Source organism: Mustela erminea, chromosome 2 (genome assembly GCF_009829155.1).
Source record: "Mustela erminea isolate mMusErm1 chromosome 2, mMusErm1.Pri, whole genome shotgun sequence".
In the NCBI taxonomy this organism is placed as follows: domain Eukaryota; kingdom Metazoa; phylum Chordata; class Mammalia; order Carnivora; family Mustelidae; genus Mustela; species Mustela erminea.
In genome coordinates this window covers 79,372,542-79,395,395 of record NC_045615.1, presented here as the reverse complement: position 1 = coordinate 79,395,395, position 22,854 = coordinate 79,372,542, and the positions used below count along the sequence as shown (strand labels likewise).

The 22,854-nt window shown below is 38.0% G+C and overlaps 1 long non-coding RNA gene across 1 annotated transcript in view; it reads right to left on the bottom strand.

The window, feature by feature from the left end:
- Positions 1-3,902: 3,902 nt before the first annotated feature.
- LOC116584689 overlaps positions 3,903-22,854 on the bottom strand; it is a 168,285-nt gene continuing 149,333 nt past the window's right edge. The window contains exons 4-6 of the long non-coding RNA XR_004283284.1: positions 14,708-14,800; positions 13,880-14,042; positions 3,903-5,161 (exon numbers count right to left, since the gene is read on the bottom strand). This is a non-coding gene — a long non-coding RNA (uncharacterized LOC116584689). The remainder of the gene's footprint in view (positions 5,162-13,879; positions 14,043-14,707; positions 14,801-22,854) is intronic.

The window sequence follows — 22,854 nt, the reverse complement described above, 5'->3', positions numbered from 1 at the left end:
TTCTTTTGATTAGCTACATATGTCAAAGTCCAGGGAATATCTACTAAAGGACACCCACATACACATGAATACTCTGGAGCTGGGTTAAACCACACGTACGCTCACCTGAGGTAGCCAGATTGCCTGTCACATAAGCTCATCTTGAATTCTGCATTTCCTTTTACAAACCAATTCACTCAGCTCTGAAATTGAAGACAACATAACACAATACAAAATTTTGTTATTTAATCAGGAAAGAATCAAATCCCTTAATGGGATCAGCATATTACAGGAACTCTTAACTGGGGGACTCCAAATAAGGTGAAAGGAAATGGGAAGCTCAAACTTAAAGAGTTTAAGTTGACAGTACAAATTTAAGGAAATTCAATTCTGCTGACCATGTGGTAAATATACAACACTTTGAACATGGTATTTCCTCTACACAGAATGTAGTTCTTGACATACTTGCCCCTTTGTGTAATTAATTCATCTCACTTGCCCTTCAAATTTCAACTCAAGTGCCTTTCCTTCCCCCAGGGAGGCCTTATCTCATTCCAAGTAAGTGTCCTTTTTCTGTATTCTCATACAACCTTGTCTCTTTCCTCAAAATCCCATGTTTCCATTTTTTAACTATATAATCCTTTATACAACTATTTATTAACGTCTTTCTCCCCCCCCACACAAGACTCTAGATACTATGTCTATTTTTGTTCAGTATTTTAACTCTACCTGGAGTCTGTACAGTATTTTTCCTCCACCTAGAATGCAGCCTTTCACATACTAGGAATTGAGAAATATTTCCTGAGTGCATGAATGAGTCAATGCCGTCACCAGCAAAAGACACTATACACTTTTAACTCCAATGAAAACAAGTAGAAAACAATCCATTTGTCTAAAAAAACTGGGCAATAGAAAAAATAGCACAGGAAAAAATCAGAGGAAAATGAAAAAGAGTCAAATACAGACAAACTACTACTGAAATTTCCACTTTCAAGAGAAAAAAATATAAACCCATTAAGACTGGTAACTTCCCTTTCTTCAGATCACATAGTAAACAGAGTCAGACAATACAGTAACTAGCTGTGCCAACAGAAGATGCTTTTAAAGGTGGTTTTAGTCGTGCTCCCATTGCATACAGCAGTGGTGTACCCCTCTGGATCTCCCAGTTATTACTGTGATGAGGAGAGTTGGAGAAAAATCAGTGGAAAGGAATCAAGAGCCAGGAAACAGACACCATGATGAAAACCTGAAGGAATCAGGATTATTTCATTCCCAGAAAAAAGTTGGCAGATTAAATCATGCAGTGGTATGGATGGTGAGCAGCTGTTCTTCATTCCAAAGGAGCATAGGTAAGGGAGGAAGGATTCCAGCTCCTCATAAGGAAGGACTCATTCTCCCTCCCATTCCATTCCAACCCACCATCCAGCCCACTGCCACATCTCAGGTGACCTCCCACTTCTCAGCGCTAAGCCTCTTCTATCTCTTTACTCATGGCTTTCCTTAAAAGTCCTTCTCGTAAAAAAAGTCTTCTGACTACAAGAGCTGGTGAAGACTCCCATGCCGCTACTCTCATTCTCTACACAATTATTTGAACCTATTGTCTCTGAAACCTTCTCCAAATATTTACTTAAGACAAAAAGCCTCGAAGTTCTCAGGTTTCTTCAAGGTCTTAGGTCAAACCCAAAAAATGGATTGGCATAGATGATGGCATTATTTTCCCATAATGCTGGGTACATACTCAGGAAGACAAGATTTTTAAGGGGACAGATGCCAGGCAGTGGTGTTGCCTATTGTCTCAAATCTAAATCCCCTTTCCTATCTTTTTAAGCCCTCCATCAGTCGCAATCCTGATTAAATACAGGTGAGTGAAGTTGGGGAGGATGAGGTTACAACATCCCTTATAGACTTAGAATAGTACATTCTTGAAATAACAGAGGGTCATCAGTGTTTATTGAGCGGCATATGATAACCAACTTACTGCACAAATTTCTCCCCAACAATGGGCTTCTTTTCCCCTTGCTGGTACTGGCAAGTACCGAAATAACTACAGAGGAGCTCAAAGCAAATGAGGATGAATAATAGGCAGAACATCTTATCTGGATTCAGTATTTGTAGCCACTGAAAGACCTGAGGGATATTTTCATGCAGAATGATTCTTTTTCTTTGCTGATTCAATATCCCAAAGTATCACTAAGAATCAGTAATTTGGGCCTCTATTCACAGAGGATACTACAGGGTGATGAATAAACTGCATTAAATTCATGGTCTTGCATGAGTTATTTTTCCTATTAAATAATACTACCAATCTAATCCTCAGTTAGATACAGAATTACCATTAATTTAATCAATTACTATTAATTTAAAGTGATTAAAAATCTTAAAGCCTATGGCGAAGATGCGGAGAAAGGGGAACCCTTCTACACTGTTGGTGGGAATGCAGGCTGGTGCAACCATTCTGGAAAACAGCATAGAGGTTCCTCAAAAAGTTGAAAACAGAGCTACCTTATGACCCAGGAATTGCTCTACTGGGTATTTACCCTAAAGATACAAACATAGTGATCTGAAGGGGCACATGCACCTGTATGTTTATAGCAGCAATGTCCACGATAGCCAAACTATAAAAAGAACCTAGATGTCCATCAACAGATGAATGGATAAAGAAGATGTGGTATATATATACAATGGAATACTATGCAGCCATCAAAAGAAATGAAATCTTGCCATTTGCAACGATGTGGATAAAACTAGAGGGTATTATGCTTAGCGAAATAAGTCAATTGGAGAAAGACAACTATCATATGATCTGCCTGATATGAGGAAGTGGAGATGCAACGTGAGGGAGTTTGGGGGATAGGAAAAGAATAAATGAAACAAGATGGTATCGGGGTGGGAGACAAACCATAAGAGACTCTTAATGTCACAAAACAAACTGAAGGGGACCGGGGGGAGAGGGGTAGGGAGAGGGTGGTGAGGTTATGGACATTGGGGAGAGTATGTGCTATGGTGAGTGCTGTGAAGTGTGTAAACCTGGCGATTCACAGACCTGTACCCCTGGGGCTAATAATACATTATATGTTTATAAAAAAAATTTTAAAAATTATAAAAAAAATCTTAAAACCTAGTGCAACAATTTATGCAAAGTCCAGCAACATGACAAGAACTCAAGTAAATTTATTTTCACATCAATAAAAAAATAACACATGAATCTAGCAGAGAATCAAACTCTGGCTACTTTTATCTAAGAAACGTAAAAATGAAACCCTTAGCAGAGGCACAATTTTTTATGAGGACAAGCTAGAGGCATCCTATGTTGTAAAATTTTAAGAAGATTTAGGTCTTGAACTTTAATTGCATGGGTACTTATGTATGTATATACAGGTGTGTTTTATGTGTTTCCAAATGAGTCAAATTAAGTTTTGAACATACATAAGATCTATCTTTGCACTCAAAAATTAGAATCCAAAGGAGAAAATATGAAAAAAATTCCGTAAAAGGGGGTTATAGTAAGACCCAATTTACAACCTTAAGTGAACTGTTCAAATATTCTAATTAGCCACATGCTTGCTTTGTGTGATTTTAATTTCTTTTTTTTAATATTTTATTTATTTATTTGACAGAGAGATCACAAGTAGAAAGAGAGGCAGGCGGGGGGGACAGGGATGCAGGCTCTGCGCCGAGCAGAGAGCCCAATGTGGGGCTCCATCCCAGAACCTTGAGATCATGACCTGAGCCAAAGACAGTGGTTTAACCCACAGAGCCACCCAGGCACCCCAGTGTGTGATTTTAATTTCGTCACACAAAACCAAGTAGAACAAAAGTTTTGAATAAAAAAACACCTTACCACTGCTCAAGTGAAAATAGACACCAAAAAATAAATACATACATACATACATACATAAACAAACAATTGAAGCAACTTTGAGACTCTGTGCTAACAATTTTATTTCATGGGACCAATTTTATAGCATTTCTTTCTAGAACCAGTGAATTTAGGGCTGCCACAATATTTCATCTTTGGTCTACGTTTATAGAGCAGATTGCGAGGAAAGTGTCTATGTAAGGGTCCAACTAGAAAGAATTTGTGCAATGTTTCCAAGTTTCTAATTGTATAAATATTCATGTTTCCATACTGCATGTAATAATTAAAGTGGTGTGTTCTACTGCAAGAAAGCCCATTTTTCATATTGGACGTTACCCATGGTAACATGGACCAGAAGTGCAGTTCTGTGCTCTGTTACACATGCTTTTCATTTGGTGTCTAAAAATGATGTAGCCATGTGATAGGCAACCAAGAAAAGCAAGTTGATGGAAAAGATCCTTGGAAGTAGAGTATCTTTTTTAATAAATGTTTTTGATTTATCAAAGTAGATTCACTTTAACCAGGTCAAGGCTCCTTCCTCAAAGCAGCATAGGAAAGCTTCACCCAAGCTTGTGATAATCATGGTGACCCCTTATCCATGTGATCAGAATAATAAATGTATGAGGAACACAAGTGTTTGCTGGGTTAAATTAAACATACTTCCCTATGTGAGAAGCCTTCGAAAAGTCTGTCTTAACGAATATACCGCTAAGAGTCTGCTACTATCCCATTGTCCTTCACAGTTTTTCTCACCCTTTTCCATTGTCCATTCATTCTCCCACAGCCACAGTCAAATGAGGGAAATGAGAGATAATCAAGCCACTTATGACTTCTGAATGAATGGAGCTAAAACTGCAAGATCAGGGAGGTGAAATGGGAGAAATGAGACTATTTTTCATAATAGCTACCTCCTATTGGGCTTCTACCTCATGCTAAAAAAAAAAGTTGCCGGACACATCACACATCATCACTAATTCTACTCATCACTAACACTCTTGTGATGTACCTAGCAGAGACAACATCAAAAACCAGGTCTTCCCATCTTCAAAACCCACGTTTTTCTCCACCCTGCCAAATTTCCTTCCTTTGAGATCTCTGCCAGAGCTCCAAAAAGGTAGAGTTCCAATGTTCCAACAGAATTCAATGAGTGAGCAAAACAGGTGTGCACAGCCAACAGAGCCAAAACCAGAAGACAGTTTCTTGTCTCTTCGGAAACATTTCTCCTGAAGGTCAGTTGTACTCAACATAAATAGGATCCAATGATTTTACAGAGCAGACTTCCTTCCACACGGATGACAGTAGCTAATTGGTGCCAAGGGTCATCTGGAAAGAGATCACCCCCATAGCAATTAGACACACAATAGAAAAGCAGAACTCTAAGTCTCAGGATGCTTAAATGCAGAGAACAGAGGATGGACCAGCAGCCCCACATGAAGCCATTGCCTGAATCTTGTCTCTCAAGTGGCCAGCCTAGGATAGAGGAAGGGCACAATGTCAACTTTACCTATTCTAGGGGCTAAAGAGTGTCAGCTGGATGTGAAAGGTGCTGGTGTTATGCAATCCCACCTTTACAATCAGGTGTCTTCCTGATCAGACCCACCTGTCTATTAACATCAACCACAGGCCCAACTGTCTATGGCTCTGTCCCTCCAGTGCACCAAGATTTCTCCCTGTGCCCTACATATACCATCTGCCCTACATACCCAGCTTAATAGATCAAATAAATGATTCTTGCTTTTCAAAAACTTCTGCTTATATGCAAAAAGAGAGTTTTCTCATCTCTTATTGAGCAGAACACGGGCACTGTTATTAATTTTCCGAACACTAGAATAGTATCACAATTTTTGCTAAAACAAATATTTGCAAAAGATATTAAGGCAAGAGGCAACCTTTTGGTTTTATTTATAAGACAATCTAGGAAAACAAGTATGCTTTAGTAACACTCTAACCATGTGGATTTTTAAATTACAGCAAATTGGCCCAATACAATTTTTGAGGTTTATTAATGAAATTCTCCAGGAACTGGGCCTTAGTATTATATAATACATACAATAATCCTAAAAATGATGCTTTTCTTGATTTATCTCATTGTATTTTTTTAAATCATCCACTATGTTTCACTGTGTTTAATAGCAACATTAAGATGTTCTGAGGACTAGCTGTGTAAATATACTTATTATTATCGTATACACACACACATTGAGAGATATTTAGAGTTAACAGTGCAATCCTCTCACATGGAGCAAGAATCTGTCATCAATTTTTTTATAAGTGACAATAAAGAAAATAATTCATTTTGCCATTGAATTCATTCTAGCTACATGTAATATTGATATCATGGGTAGAAAATATCTGCACAAAAATAAACCAGACACAAAGAAATGGGAAATATTTAAAACTCCGTAATATAAAATGCTATGGAAATACTTTTCTTGGACACTGACTTTTATATGAGTATTTTCAAACATTTGTGTCAAGTATATTTCTATTAATCATATTGTTTGAAAGAAGTCTTATCTTAAACTCTGAGAAATTTTGAAAAAGATTAAAAAGTTCTCAAGTGACTTAGGAAAACTAATATCACTTCTGCTGTCTCCAGTTTTAACAGCCAGATTCACAGGCTTCATCTAACCTTCAACAACTACTTTCTTAGGTTTAAAATATATATATAGTCCTTATAATAGCAAAGGTTTCCAATAAGCTGTTTTTTAGAGTTCTGGTTTGAGAATTACTCCAAGTTCTGTAAGAAATACTATATTCCCAACATATATCAAACAGCGCACCTGTGTCCTCTGCACAGCCTGGCCTTCTCTAATCTCCATGCCAGTGCTTCCAGCTCCGTTATGTCTTTTGGGTCTCCTCCATTCATAGAGAGACACAAATGGAAACGTTTTGATGTATGTTAATTGATGTTTGTCCAAGCTTTATGAAGTAATAATCCACGGGAGCCACGGAAGCTTTTACAAGGCAAAGTCAAGGGAACAATCAAAGTTTGGAGTGGATTATTTCAAGTCCACACCCAGGCAAAGCTGACTTACAGCTTTTCATCCTTCCACAATGATACTATAAATAAAGCAAAGAAATTTTTGTTCTCATCTAATCCCCTCTATTATGTGGTCTTTGCATGCTGTCTCACGCAACTGGTGCAGTCTACACTGCAAGCTCGCCATGAGGCAGGGGTAGATGACAGGGCTGTCTACCAACCTCACAAGATAACTCAATGGGACCTTGAAGGCCTGGCATGTCTCTGTTAGACAAATCTCTTCAGGAAAAGAAAAGAACTCATAAATCCAAAGGAAAACCAGAGTTTGGTAAGTTGTGATGAAAAAATATACCAAATGCATTCTCAGGGAAAAAACAGAAACAACTAAATTTAAGTTGGGGTTCAGTGGAACACTTGAGTTTGTGCTTCCATTTAGCAAAAATAAAAATAAAGAACACTCCTATGTATTACATGCCACCCAACGCTTCTCCTTCAAACTATACAAAACACAAGCTCTAGCTGTCCATAGATGAGGAATGAGCAGGCTCTGATCATCAGCACAACTGGTGTAAATTGCTGGGTAATCAATCATCCCAGCTGCAATGATCAGTATATCTGAATGTCAAGAAAAGGCATAAATTGACTCCCTACTAGGTGGTTCCTTGTTTATACGAAAGGCCTCAAGGCCTTTGTGTGTTCACTTCATTTCTTGGAATTACGTAAATATACATATGATTTAAGAAAAATAAATTAAGCAACACCTCGAGGCTATGCTCATTTCAACTGGTTTCAATCATTTCTATTTTGTCCTTTAAAAAGATCAGAGTGTGAATATACAGTGAGTGCATGTGTGTGTGAGTGTGTGTTGCACACATCCCTTCTACCTGGCAGAAAGCCCACTTCACCATTTATTTGGTCATGATACAAAGCTAACAAATCATGCCTGGTTTAAAACAGACAATAGGGAATCAACATATTAATAACAGGGTAAATAAAAGTTGATATGGGAATTATTTAACCTGTTCTCGTGCCACTACCCTGAAAAAATGGGTACACAGGTCTTGTAAAAGTTGTTTAGAAATAACTCACACCGGGGCACCTGGGTGGCTCAGTGGGCTAAGGCCTCTGCCTTTGGCTCAGGTCATGATCCCAGGGTCCTCGGATCAAGCCCCTCATTGGGCTGTCTGCTCAGCGGGAGGGCCTGCTTCCTCCTCTCTCTCTGCCTGCCTCTCTGCCTACTTGTGATCTCTCTGTCAAATAAATAAATAAAATCTTTAAAAAAAAAAAAAAAAAAGAAAAGTAAAGAAAAGAAATTACTGACACCATGCCACAAAGGATTAAGGCTTATGACAATAAATTCAACATAATGCACACTGGAAATGTAAAGTCAGTATCTGTTAATTCAATACATGGACATCAGAGAGACACATCGGGGTGTGTGTGTGTGTGTGTGTGTGTGTGTGTGTGTGTGTGTTCTCACTCAGTTGAGTCTAAAAGAGCTAGGATGGAGGATATTTTAAAAAGATTATTTCAGTGTAAGAATGGACAGGAAGAATCATAGTCTAAATTACTGTCTCTAGACTCCGGCTCTTCTAATTTTAAAAACAATCTGAAAAAAGAGATTTTGCCTTATTGCTTATCAGCGATAAGGATTGGTTGTCCTTGGGTCAGATGTTCATCCAATGACTGGGAAGCTGGGAGAGGTCATGGGGTCATGTTGCTTTCCCAGGGCTGCGGTATGACAAGTTTTCCTAAAAAAGGATTTGAGTACAGCAGGCAATGAGAAGGATTTATAAAGACATTATCAAGACCAAGTTTGAGAAAGTGGCAGAAATGTTTACACATAAATTTGGAAAGAAAATGATTAACCTTTCCAAGAAATGTACAAAGCTAGGAGCAGTTTAATACCCAGGCAGACATTTGATGACTTAGATTATTCCAGCAACTCAGACACTCATGAAGTGGACTGTATCCAACTGTCACCTAGAGAGACCTTCACTTAGAAAAAGCCTTTAATTGGGGTGCCCAGGTGGATCCATTGGTTAAGCATCCAGTTTGATTTCGGCTTGAGTTGTGATCTCAGGGTCATGGGATTGCTCCTGAGATCACCCCACATCAAGCTTTGCACTCAGTGGACAGTCTGCTTCTCTCCCTGTGTCTCCCATTCCCCCTTTGCCCCTCCACCCACTCACATGTGCGCGTGTGCTCTCTCTCTCTAAAATGAATAAATAAAAAATGAAAAGAAAAAATCTTTAATTAATAAGCCCTTATCTTCACCAAATCAGTATTCCATGAATGAAAGTCATACTGATTCTGAAAACTATGGAGCAAAATGGGTACTCAGAAATACTCATCCTGCCTGACAAACGTTACCACAACCACTACTGGTTTGTCTGGTAAGGGCTGAGGAATTTTCTAGCATTGAAAGGGAGCCAAATTTTTTTTCTTAAAATCAGAAATTGCTTTGGCTGCTGAGCCTGTCCAGTTTCAACTCCCAGTTTCATCCCTGAGCAGGCGTTAAGGGAGGATCTGCAAGAGATGAAGGTATTGGTACAAAGAGTAAACCTGGAACAGCAGACAGGGGCCCCACCATCTGCAGACTTCAACCCGAACTCTTTAGCACGGCATTTAATGTTTGTCAATAGTCTCTTCCTTCCATTCTCCTACATACATTCTGTGCTTTCTGCCTATCAGACATCAGTTGTTTCCTCTAATGCACCATGTACACCTCCACACATTTATGTATACAGTTCACTCTGCCTGGTGTGTCCATTGCTTTTTTTTTAATTATTTTTTTATTAACATATAACATATTATTTGTTTCAGGGGTACAGGTCTGTGATTCATCAGTCTTATACAATTCACAGCTCACCATAGCACATACCCTCCCCAATGCCCATCACCCAGCCACCTCATCTCATTCACCCCTTCCTTTTCCAACCAGTGAATTCCTGATCATCAAATACCATAGATCAAATACCATGTCCTTTCTCTAGCCCTTCCTTCTTCCCTAGGTACCTTTAACATTCTTTTAGCATTACCCTTCTCATATTGATTAGTTATTCATTCTTTCTTTGGAGACACTGAACACCTAATGACCAGGACATTTTCTTATTTATTTATGTAACTAGCATGGTGCCTAGCTTATAGTAGGAGTTCAATAGACCTTGGTATTATGTGGAAAAGATAAGATGAAATTTAGAGAATTGGGAAACTATTCATAATAAAGTTATTAACAAACCTTTTTAAGATTTTATGTATTTGAGAGAGAGAGAGATGGAGCAAGCATGAGTGAAGGGAGGAGCAGAGGGAGAGGGAGAAGCAGACTCCCCGCTGACCAGGGAGTCCAACATGAGGCTCTGAGGTCATGACCTGAGCCAAAAGCAGGCACTTAACCAACTAAGCCACCCAGGAGCCCCGAGAGGGGATTTTACAGGATTTTAAATGTCTACAAAATCCTCCACCTCCTAATAGAACACATTTAAGTTTCTCAACAGAGGAAAGAGAATATCATTTTTTAAATGTAATAGCATGGCACTGTTGAAATTTTTTAAAGGGGGTAAAAAGCAAAAGCGTCATAACACTATAAGGGAGGACATTCGCTCATACCTACAATGGTGCTGACCCAAGAAAGGAGTCCTGAAGACAAGCCGTCATTGAATGAAGGACATTAAAGTTAAATACCATCAAAATAGAAGGAAAAAAAAGAGTCCAGATGAAGACGGGAGTGACAGCAGAAATAGCCTCATGAAATTTCTTTTCTTCTCCTCCTCCTCCTCCTCCTTCTTCTTCTTTTAATCAGAGAGAGAGAGAGTTTCAGCACAAGCAGGAGGACCCCTGGCAGAGGGAAAAGCAGGCTCCCTGCGGAGCAAGAAGCCCCATGAGGGACTCCGTCCCATGACCTTAAGATCATGACCTGATCCAAATGACGACCACTCCAAGGGCTGAGCCACCCAGGTGTCCCACCTCATAGGATTTCTAAGACGCAGAGAAAGTAACAGCTGCAGCAATGCGCTGAGGCAAGGAGACAGAGTCAGAACAGACCGCAGTGTTGCTGTGTGATTTTCATGGCCGTCACCTTGATGAGTAAGAGTTAAAAATATGGAATCTAAAGTCTGAGCTCCAGGTTTGAGCTCTGCCATTTATTAATTACATGAACTTAGGAAAATTATCCTCTTGTTAGTTAGTTTAAAAAAAAATGAGGATACTTACAGTATTATCCTATTATCCCTCATCCCATTGCTGGGAGGAGAAATGAGGACCTGTACGTCAGGATGTGTGTGGCATGATCTGGAACACCTTTCTTTCCGAGGGCCTGCCCCAGCAAAGTATAGGTCATACATGTTACAACACCATAGCCTTTGGGACATAATACAAAGACGCACAACCAGAGTAACCTCTGCTTTAAGCAAACCAACCAGGGATTTGATACACAGTAAATCCCTTAAAACGTGAACTGATTTTCTTTGGTATGGAGGGTTTCTAAAAGTAAGCTGAGCCACAGGGGCACTTTGACGCCCAAGCTATGAAGCAGAGGAAGTCAAGGTCTTCAGTAGCCCTGGATAGGGAACAGCAGCAGGCAGTGGGGTTCTGATGGCTTCACCATTCTTTTATCAGCACACAAAATCAACAGGTAGAGAGGGAAAATTGGGGCTTTGAAACAAGTTAGACCTAGATTTAAATCTTAGCCCCACCAGTTATTGTGTTTAAGAATGGACTTCAGTAAGCCTAAAGCCTACTTTAAAAGATGCTATTCTTGGAAAATTAACCTTTGATTCACCTGGTTCCACAATAAGCACTCAAGAATCTGCTGGAGTTACTTTGTAACAGTGACTTGCAGATGGTCACATAGATTTGGAAACAAAAAAAAAAGGAAACTCATCTGGCAGAATCATCACATTATGAAGCATATATTGCCCACACCTGTCCCTCCATCTGGGAGTGTACCACATTGCCTCCCGCTCTGTGTAATTGGTACCATAAGCTTCTACGTCCTTTGTGATTAAAGGAACTTCCTATCCTTTCACTTATGTCTTTGGTGTCTCTCCATCAATCATTTCACTATACTGTGATTGCACTATTGTGACAACCACATATTATCTATATGACCCTAGACAAATTACTTAAACTTCCGAGTCCCAGTCTTTCATCTGCACTACCTGCCATGTAATAGCAGCTTGACAAATAATAGCGATGATTATAAAATGATTTTTTACAATCTCTCAACTTTAACATCTTTTATCTTTGTTTGCACTCTTTCTTACTTCACATATTTAATCAGTCACTGAGTTGCATTGATTTAACCCTAAAGATATGTATTCTATGAGCCTTCCTTTTTACTTCCATGGGTTTATAAAAATTATATACTATATTCCTCACTTTCTTGGAAATCTACAATGCATATTAATATATTAAAGCTGTTACGTTCTAAAGGAAAAAATTCATTTAGCTCAATATTTGCCAAATGAAATTGCCTCTGGAATTTATTTTTTTAATTTTCAGTGGCACATCTCTTCAAAACTTTCAAAATTTATGTTCAATGGAACACAATTTGAAGAGGAAAAAAAAAGAAGGTGTACCCATTAAAGCCAAAACTACTTAAACTGCAACCCAGTATTGTTTGCCTCAACCCTCTAATCTGACCAAAACAGCCATTAGTGCATCATCTTATCTACTTTCCTCCACCTCTAGCATATTTTATTATGTTCTGAATAGATTCTACATTTCCTACAGCATTTCCAGTTTTTCTGCAAAGCCCTTGGCCCCCTCCCCAGCCAGTCCTGAAAAGCCAAGACCCCTCTCCCCACCCATTCAAATACTCACCAGCCCCTGAGAGTCAGCTAAATCTGACCACCCTTAACCAACAGAGTCTGAAGGACCTTCTCCCATGCTTGTAGAACATTTACTTTGACTTTTAAGTAAGTATTCCTTTCTATGACTTAAGCAATTTGATATATTCTATCTCTTCACCCAGATTATTAACTCCTTGATCATCCTTTCATCTCTTCACGCACATTACGGGATCTGACATATTTTGTAATATGTAATAGTAACTCGAAAAATTATCTACCAATCTGCTTTCATGAAATTTTCTTCTAATAGTGCAGATATGTGTGTACAAGTTTTTGCTACTGCATGAACTCACATATTTTTAAAACTCTGTGGTAGCTGTAGTAAGACAACACAAAGATTCGAAAACTGGGTTGGAAAGCTTTGAAAAGAAATTGAATTACTCTGTTTTAGCTGAAAGAAAAGTATCGGGATGAATGAAGACTGTTTTTTACTTAACTTTACAATGACAAATAATAATACCAAATATTGATGTTAGTGAGAATAGTAACAATATACACCTAAATGAATTTATTTTTTATAATGGATTCATTTTTATCTTGATTTAGACTAGAAACAACATATTATAGTCAAAATTTACACTCTTATTTTTTAAAAAGGCTTTTATTTATTCATGCATGAGAAACAGAGAGGCAGAGGCAGAGGCTCCCTGATGAGCAGAGAGGCAGATGCAGGACTCAATCCCAGGACCCCGGGATCAAGACCTGAGCTGAAGTCTGATGCTTAACCAGCTGAGTCACCCAGGTGACCTACTCTCTTATTTATACTGTAAATTTTAAAACTCTGCCTCTGTAGAATAGAAATATTACCTACTGTTGGCGTCATTCTTGCTTTCCCCCCCAAACATGGCAAAGTTCCAAAGGTGAAAAAGTAAAACCCTTCAGCAATACACTAACAAAGAAAGATATGATCTTTTTTCCAGAAGAAGAAAGGTTGAATATTGTCCCCAACGCAGCAAACTAGAAATTGTGCAGAAGTCTACATTTCACATCATCTACATGATACATTAAAATACCTTTCATCTCATACATTTTGGGGTGATTCATTCATATAATGAACTTCCACTGAATATATTTTTTATGAGAGATACTATTTTGCAGATACGTGGTCTGAGTAAGTATGGTGGAGAACCTCAGTTTAACAGCAACTGTGGCCAACAGAACAAGTTGATTAAAGCAGGGAATCATAAAAAAATAAGGCATACATACCTTGAATATTTTGTTCTAACTCAAAACATATAAATGTATATTCATTTTCCAATCTTCTGATGTTGGGCCAATTTTTTTTCTTTTTTTTAGTTTGAATCCATCCTTTTTCTTTCCAGCATGAACCATACTCAAAAGTACATCATCAAAGATTTCCATTTGTGATCTTTAAAGTGAAAATGTAAAAATATTTGAGAAGCAGCATAAATATATATTTTCCCTAGATGTTTACAACAACTTCCAGTATTTCACAGTTGTCTTGGTTACGAGTTTGGCAGAAATTTTTTGGTATCTGTATTGCGTCATTCAAAGCAAAAAGTTTTTGTTTGTTTTACATTCATAGCCCATTAATTTCTTTAATCACTGATTAAATTCCAAAAGAAAATATAGCTGATAAAGGTTAATCTTCAAAGACACTATCAAAGTTAGACTTAGACATGTAAAGTGTCATCATAGAGCAGAAACAAGATCCTTTCCTGTGTCCACAAAGCCTTTATGTAGATAGCAGATCTATCTCCCATTTCATGTTTCTTCCTTCCATAACTGTAAAATTTCTGGAACACTGGGATTTAGTAAATAACTGTTGACTGAATGAGTGCACATAAGTAAGTATCCATTCTTTACTGCACACGTGTGAAGGTATGTGTCTCTTGCTGATCCTTTAGGGAGGCAACAAAATATACTGAAAAAGAGCACAGATACTGTAAATGTGGATGCCAATGTGTGTGACTTCCGGCCAGTCATTTAGCCTAAGTCTGAATCTCTCACCTATATAAAATAATGCCCAAAATACCAACCTTAGGGAGTTATTATGAAAATTACATAACATACCGAGAAGGTGTCGTAGGTGGCTTTTCAAGAAGCGCAATCTGAGATGGACTTACGAGTGTAGAACATTTGTTAGAATGCTCTTAGGATCGGCACCTGTGGGAGGTAGGAAAAAAGCAAGATTGGCCACAGGAAAACTGACCTTTGATGTAGGCCTCATAACTACTTCAGCTGATTCTGCAGGGAGCTTTTGACCTAAAACAGGCCATCAGAATTCCTCTAGGTAAGGTCAAAGTGTCTGGACTTTTATACCTGCCCCTTGATCCGTCACTGGAGGTGGGCCACCATGGGAAGGGTGTGACCTTAAGCAAGGTGGATCTGTGCAGCTGAGGAAATCCCTGAAGGGGGCGACATTAGTGGAAGGCTGCCTGTAGACTCCTCTCCACCAGCTGGCCAACGAACTTGGACCTGCAGAGGATCTAATCACCCAACTCCATAGTCATCACAATGGGCTTGACCAACAACAGAATAACCAAAAGTAATTCCCTTTCTTCCACTTCCCTCTCGTCGTCAGTACCCCCTCAATCTAGACAGACTACCCACTTTTTAGAGCCTTGTCCCAAGTCACAGTTCATGCCACTGTGCCCTCCGTTCTCAGACAAGTTTATCTACTTCTTGGCTTTTTAGCACAGGAAGCACGTCCTCCCTGAACATTTACTACTTTCCCTACTTCAGCTAAACATGCACTTTGTCCCTCTGCACTCTCCAACTCACTGAAAGCACTTACATCTTTTCTTGGATGTAAGATCAATCATTTTCCAAATGTTTATATTTTTGCTCATCCAAATGACCTTAATGTCTCTATTTGTATTACCCCTGAGGATCTTAAAAGAGTGAATATGCCTCTAACGCTTGATAACATCTTAAAATATCAGCATATGCACCAAGAGGCCCGCACCAGCACTGTGGCCCCTGTCAAACAGTTGGTACCCATGCCTTGAAGACCTAAGAGAAATCTACACATGGACCAACAACTTCCAACTAGAGTTCACATTGTCATCAGTTTCAGAAAATGGAGAATAAATTGAGCTCTTCTGAGCTACAGGGTTTTCTAAGAACTAAATATCAGAGTTTTGTGAACTCAGAATATATCAGGGATTTTAAAAGCCCTGCAGAAGTTAAGGTGCTTAGTCCCATGGGTGCTTGGGATCTGTTGCCATTTCAGATGTGGGTTCACTGGACACCCATGAGTGAGAACCCAGTACGTGAGCTTGCTCCCCTTCTTTATGTGGGGCTTTCTCCTTTAATGGCCACACACTAACCCTGTAATCTCCCTCATGGTTTAGTTTTGGGGTTTGAAAAGGAGGGTGTTTGTTTTGTAATAAAACATTAAATAAAGGAATGAGATTAAGATCATGGAATTCTTCAGAATAATCAGAGGATAAGAATATTTCAGAAAACTTGCCTCATTCCCCAAAAAGTGAGACTATGACATGTGGAAAAATAAATTTGGAAGCTATGTAGAAAAATAATATAAAAACCTGATCAAAGTATTCAACTACCATGCTGTTTCTGAAAATAGTTCAGTATGCAGCCATACAAGAGGTGAATGGCTCTTCATTCAAGCCATTCAAGAGGCTTTGGGTCCTCCCTCAGATAGCAATGACACGACATTATCCTCCACTGAATAAGGTTGGAAAGGAGGAAGAGTTCTGTTTGCTCCTTTGTTACTTCTAGTAGGTGGTCTGGTTTAGGACTATGTTTGCTTCTAACGCAGCATTAGACAGATTTTATGGTGAAGAAAGATCGGAGTTTTCAAACAATGCAGTTAAGCATTGAATTGTAATCCTAGTTGTGTGTGTGTGTGAGAAAGAGAGAGAGAGAGAGAACATTGCCCACCCTATCCTAGGAAGAGGTATAGCAGGAAGAAGGGAGGAAGAGAGAAGGAAGAAGGAAAGCGTCAGGGAAGAGAAAGAGGGGAGAGGAAGAGAAAGGGAGAAGGAGGAGAAAAGGAAGCTACTGTCAAGGGAGGAGAAAGGAAGGAAGAGGAAAAGAAGAGGGAAAGGTTTCAGAGAAAAATCAGAAATGGAATGGAAACTCCATGCATGGCCAAAGCCTGGGAAGTTGGCAACAGGTGCACATACATGTGTTGGGATACACATGAAGCTATTGGGGTTCCTCATATGATAGAGAGCTAGAATTGGGTACAGAAATGAACAGATAAGGGGCTCTCATCTGCTCTCATTATGTGCCATGTGCTGGCCTCAGCACTTTATTCTCAGGCCACGAAACAATCCTATGAAATTATCTCCAATTTACAAGCAAAGAAACTGGGGTTCAGATGAGTAAGTAACTTGCCCAAGGTCACAGAGATAGCAAATGGTAGCAATAAGATAAAACTCCAGTTGTTTTTGACCCAAAAGTCTTTTCTCACAGTAGAAGAGTGACTAAGCCTAATTAAAGACTTCATCATTTCTTTTGTCAGTTCATTACAGTTTATATTCTTGGTAATGAAATAAAATATGTGGCAGTAAAGATTAAACACGGGCAGCTATCTTGAGTCAAATTCCTAAGAGAGTGACAGCTGCACCCAGGACAGTCTTGCTATAGAGTAAGTACCCCTTTTCTTAGATGGTTACTGTGTTACGGTTGCTTGTGTCTGAGTTTTAGGAGTTTTCCTAGCTTTTTGCGCCTAACCATAACTCTTCACATTGTGGGAAGAGATTTCTCTCTGGTACACAAAAATGAGCTCTTTCTCTCTCTCTGTGCCTGTCACTCAGTGTTTCCATCAGAGTCTATAGTGAGACCAGCAGAGAGAACACTACCCCGGGGCTATGCTTTAAGGCCCTCAAAATTTCCTGCACCAAAATATATATCTGACTCACCTGGTAGTTAAAATCTTAAGTACCATAATTAGCATCTTGATCCAAGGAGGAAACAAATTTTTGGTAAGAGAGCACAATAAAGTTATGAATTCCAATTTATATGGTCCCAAATTTCCTTGCCTCCCACTGTGTACAGTGATGTAGATGCTAGAAAGACATTCCTAAAACCAGCAATACTGTCAATCATGAGGACCTCATTTACTAGTTTGTCCTCTAGAAAGAATATTTTCTAATATTGTCTAAAGTTTCCTCATATAACTCATATCTTAAACTTTTTATCTTTTATCTGTATTCAGTTCTTTTAGTTTTTTAAGGAGTTTGGAATGTCACATAAAAGAAAACTAGAGTAAAGAAACCTAAAATGTCGCAAATGTTTAGCTGACATAATTCAGGTTTGAAGTAAAAACATTTACAGGTATTTCTACAAGACTTTGTCATTACACCCATGGAAGCTATTGCTGTGTTTAGTTAGTGTGGTTGGTAAATATTCTCTATTAATGGATGACAGAAAAACTGAAAGAAAATTCCAAGGACATTAAACTGTTACATTGTGTTCAGTATATGTGCTGCCGAAGCGAGCACTGTTACATTGTGTTCAAAACATGTAATACATTTCTTATTTTGAAGATAAGGACAAAGCATACAATGTGGGGGCTAGGAGGTTTGTTTTGTTTTGTTTTGTTTAGTATTTTATTTTAGTTTGGGATAATTCTAGACATCCAGAAAAGTTGCAAAAAGAGTACAGAGAATTCTTTCATAGACTTCACCCAATTTCCCCTAATGTTACCATTGACAGAACCATGGTGCGTTTATCAAAACCAAGAAACAGACAGACATTCGGATACCTCTATTAACTAAACTACGGACTATTTGAATCACCAGTTTTTCCACTAATGCCCATTTAATATTCCAAGATCTCCAGGATTTCACATACCATTTAGTACAATTTTTATTAAAACAGAATCTGAGTCCATAGTCTCTCATGGCTCTGAAAAACAATCTGAGGGTTTTGAAGGGACGGGGGGTGGGAGGTTGGGGTACCAGGTGGTGGGTATTATAGAGGGCACGGATTGCATGGAGCACGGGGTGTGGTGCAAAAATAATGAATACTGTTATGCTGGAAATAAAAAAATAAATAAATTAAAAAATAAAAATAAAATAAAAAAAAAAAAAAAACAGAATCTGGATCTTCTCAACCCACGAAGTCCATGGTGGACAGATAATTGGTGTAAGTGGCATCAGACTATTAGTCTGCCAGGATGCTTGTGATTCTTGGTCTCGTCCTCTTGAGGAAAAAGCTATGGGAAAAAATTGAAAGAAGAGTTTCGGACATCTCACAGAGACACAGAGAGAGCACATAAGCGGTGCTACCCCACTTTTATGGGTGGAGGTACAGCGCATTGCACTTAGCCCCTACCTATACTCTCCAGTAGGACCCAGGCTTCAGACACCAACACTGTCACCAAGTTCATGCAGAACTATCATCTAGCTGCCTGCCTGTTGGATCCATTCTGAGTTTTCATGCCGGCTTGTGAGTTGTCTAAAAATTCATGATCTTCTATGGATATTTGAGTTGTTTCCAGGTCAGTTCTATTATAAATAATGCTGCTATGAACTCATACATGTCTTTTAGTGAGGACATAATTCCATTGAATATATACTCACGAGTAGAATTGCTGGTTCATGAGTAATGCACATAATTCAACTTCAAGGGGTCCTACCAAGTATTTTTTCAAAGCAATTATACCAATTCACATTCTCATTAATAGTATTTGAAACTTCCAGCTGCTCCATCTTTATCAATATTTGACGTTGTCTTTTAATTTTAGTCATTCTAGTGGAGGCGTAATAGCACTGCATTGTGGTTTTAATTTAAATTCCCTGATGAACAATGATGTTGAGTACACTTTTACATGATTTGTTAGCTATTTGGATACTTGCTTTTGTTAATTAGCTGTTCAAGTCTTTTGCATATTGGACCAAATCTATTGGACTGTCCTTTAAAATTTTTAACAGTTCTCTACACATTCTGGAAAAATGTCCTCAGTCAGAAAGATGCATTTTCTCCTAGTCTGTAGCTTGTCTTCATCATAATGTATTTGAAAGAATGGGTCTTAATTTTAATGAACTAATTAATTTTTTTCCTTTAATTCTGACTTAACAGATATTTACCTAGCCTAAGGTCAAGAAGATATCATCCTGTTTTATTCTAAAGCTTTATTGTCTCATCTTTCATATTTAGATCTGCAATATGAGACTACACTTATGTATATTGTGAAATAAAGCTTAAATTTTCCTCCCTTTTTAAAAACACAGCATCCAATTGATCAACCTCCAACCTCCTCAGGATATGGAAAAAGGGAAAAGAACATTTCCCCCCCACTGAACTGCAGTATTATCGTTGTAATAAACCAAGTGATCACATACATGGGAGTCTATTCCAAGTGCGTATTCTTCACCTGCTCTATGTGTCAATCCTTGAGCCAATACTACCTTCTCTTAATCATTCTAGCTTTATAATAAACCTTGACACTAATAAGTCCTTTGTTTTGCTCTTCTTTTTTAATATGACTTTGGCTATTCTTGGATTTTTGTATATCTATTTAAATTGTAGGATTAGTTAGCATCCTTCCCCACCACCAACATTCTGGAATTTTAGTTAGCATTAAACTTCATCAAGATATCACTGCAGGAAAAAATTGACATTTTATAATACTGGATTTTCCAACCCACGAATATGGCATCTCACTTCTTACTATTTTGTTTTGTTTCTGCTTTTTTTTAAGATATAATTTACATGAAATAAATTTCATACTTCTTAATTGATGGTTCTGAGTTTTAACAAGTGCATATAGTCATGGTAGCACCAGCTCAAATAAGATATGGAATATTTTCATCATCCAAAACTCCCTTTGTTGCACCTTTGTAGTAAATCCTTTTCCCTCCCATGAACCCTGAAAACTACTGATTGTTGTTCTGTCCCTGTGGTTTTGTCTACTCAAAAATGTCATATAAATGATATCATAGAATATTCAACCTTTTCAGTCTGGCTTCTTTTACTTAGCATAATACATTTGAGATTCACCCATACTGACATATGTTCTTCTTTTTACTTTTGAGTAGTACTCCACTGCATCGATATATTATAGTTTATCCTTTAGGTAATTGAAAGATATTTGGGCTATTTCCATGTTTCAGCTATTATAAATATTCCTACTATAAACATTCCGGTATAAATTTCTATTTGAATATAGTTTTCATTCCACTTTCAATACCTAAGAATATATTTACAGAATTTTATAGTAAGTGTACATTTAACTTCAAAAAGAACTAGTAAAATTATTTTCCAAAGTGGTTGTAGCATTTTTGCATTCTTATCGGCAGGTATGAGAGTATGCTGGTGGCTCTATATCCTCACCAAAACTTGATGCTGATGTTTTCATTTTTCTAATGACTAATGTTATTGAGTATCTTTTCATGGGCTTATTTGCCATCCATGTCTTCTATGGTGTTTAAATATCTTCTTGCTGTTTAAATTTTTTTACCCATTTTAGAAGACATGAACAGATATTTCTCCAAAGAAGACATCCAGATGGCCAACAGACATATGAAAAGGTGCTCAACATCACTCATCATCAGGGAAATGTAAATCAGAACTACAATGAGATATCACATCATGCCTGTCAGAATGGCTAAAATTAAAAACACACACAAAAAAACAACTAAATGTTGGTGAGGATATGGAGAAAGGGGAACCTTTTCACACTGTTAGTAGGAATGCAAACTTATGCAGTCACTGTGGAAAACAGTATGGAGGTTCTTCAAAAAGTTAAAAACAGAACTACCCTATGATCTGATAATCACACTACTGGGTATTTTCCTAAAGAATATAAGAATGCTAATTTGAAAATATATATGCAAAATATATATGCACCCTTAGTTTATGGCATCATTATTTACAATAACCAAGTTATGGAAGCAGTCCAAGTGTTCATCCACAAATGAATAGATATATCTCACATATTTTATCTATATATATATGATATATATATGTGAGATATATATATTTATATAATTACTGAGCCATAAAAAAGAATGAAATCTTGCCATTTGCAGCAGCATGGATTGATCTAGAGAGTATAATGCTAAGCTAAATGGGTAGGTCAGAGAAAGACAAGTACCATATGATTTCACTTACATGTAAAATTTAAAAAACAAAACAAACAAAGGGGGAAAAAAATACAAACCAGAAAATAGACTCAACTACAGAGAACAGATGGTTATCAGAGGGCAGTTGCGGGGGGGTGAAATAGGTGAAGGAATTAAGAGGACACTATCATGATGAGCACTGAGTAACAGTTAAATCACTGTACTGTACACCTGAAACTAATAGAACGCTCTATGTTAATAACACTGAAGGGTGCCTGAGTGGCTCAGTCAGTTAAGTGTCTGACTCTTGTTTTCACTTCAGGTAATGATCTCATGGGTTGTGGGATCAGGCCCTGCATCTGGCTCCACACTCAGCTTGAAGACTCTCTCCCTCTGCCCCTCTCCCCCAAATAAATAAATAAATCTTAAAAAAAAAAAAAAAGAACTACAATGAAATTAAAATATAAATACATAAATAAATTGCTCATTTTATGTAATTGGATTGTTTCTTCCTTATTAGTGAGTTTGAGAATACTTTATGCATTCTGGATACAAGTTCTTCATAAGATATGTGTTTGCAATATTTTTCCCAAATTTTTTTTATTCTTTATTCTTTGCATTGTTTTTGAGGAACAGAATTATTTAACTTTGATGAAGGCAATTACCAATTTTTTTTTAGGGATCATGCTTTTGGTGTTATAGCAAAGAAATCTTTGTGTAACCCAAGGTCACAAAGATTTTCTTATATGTTCTTTAAAATTTGTATAGTTTTCAATTTCACTTTAAGTTTTATAATTCATTTTTATTTATTTTTTTATATATGGTACAAAATGTGAATAGCAAGCTGGCCATGGGCCAAGAGATGTTCAACCATTTTTCTGTACATCCAGTGGTCTTCAGCCACTGCCGAATACAGAAACACACCTACATGCACACATTTATTTATTGGCTGATCACGAATTCTTCTCCCCACTTTCATTCTGGTATTCTTCACTCAAATTTCTTTTCTACAAAATCCTTCTCATCACCAGGGGAACCTGGGTGGCTCAGTCAGTTAAGTATCTGCCTTCAGCTCAGGTCATGATCTTGGCATCCTGGGTTTGACCCTCTCGTTGAGCCCCTCATGGGCTCCCTACTCAGTGGGGAGTCTGCTTCTCCCTCTCCCTGTGCTCCTCC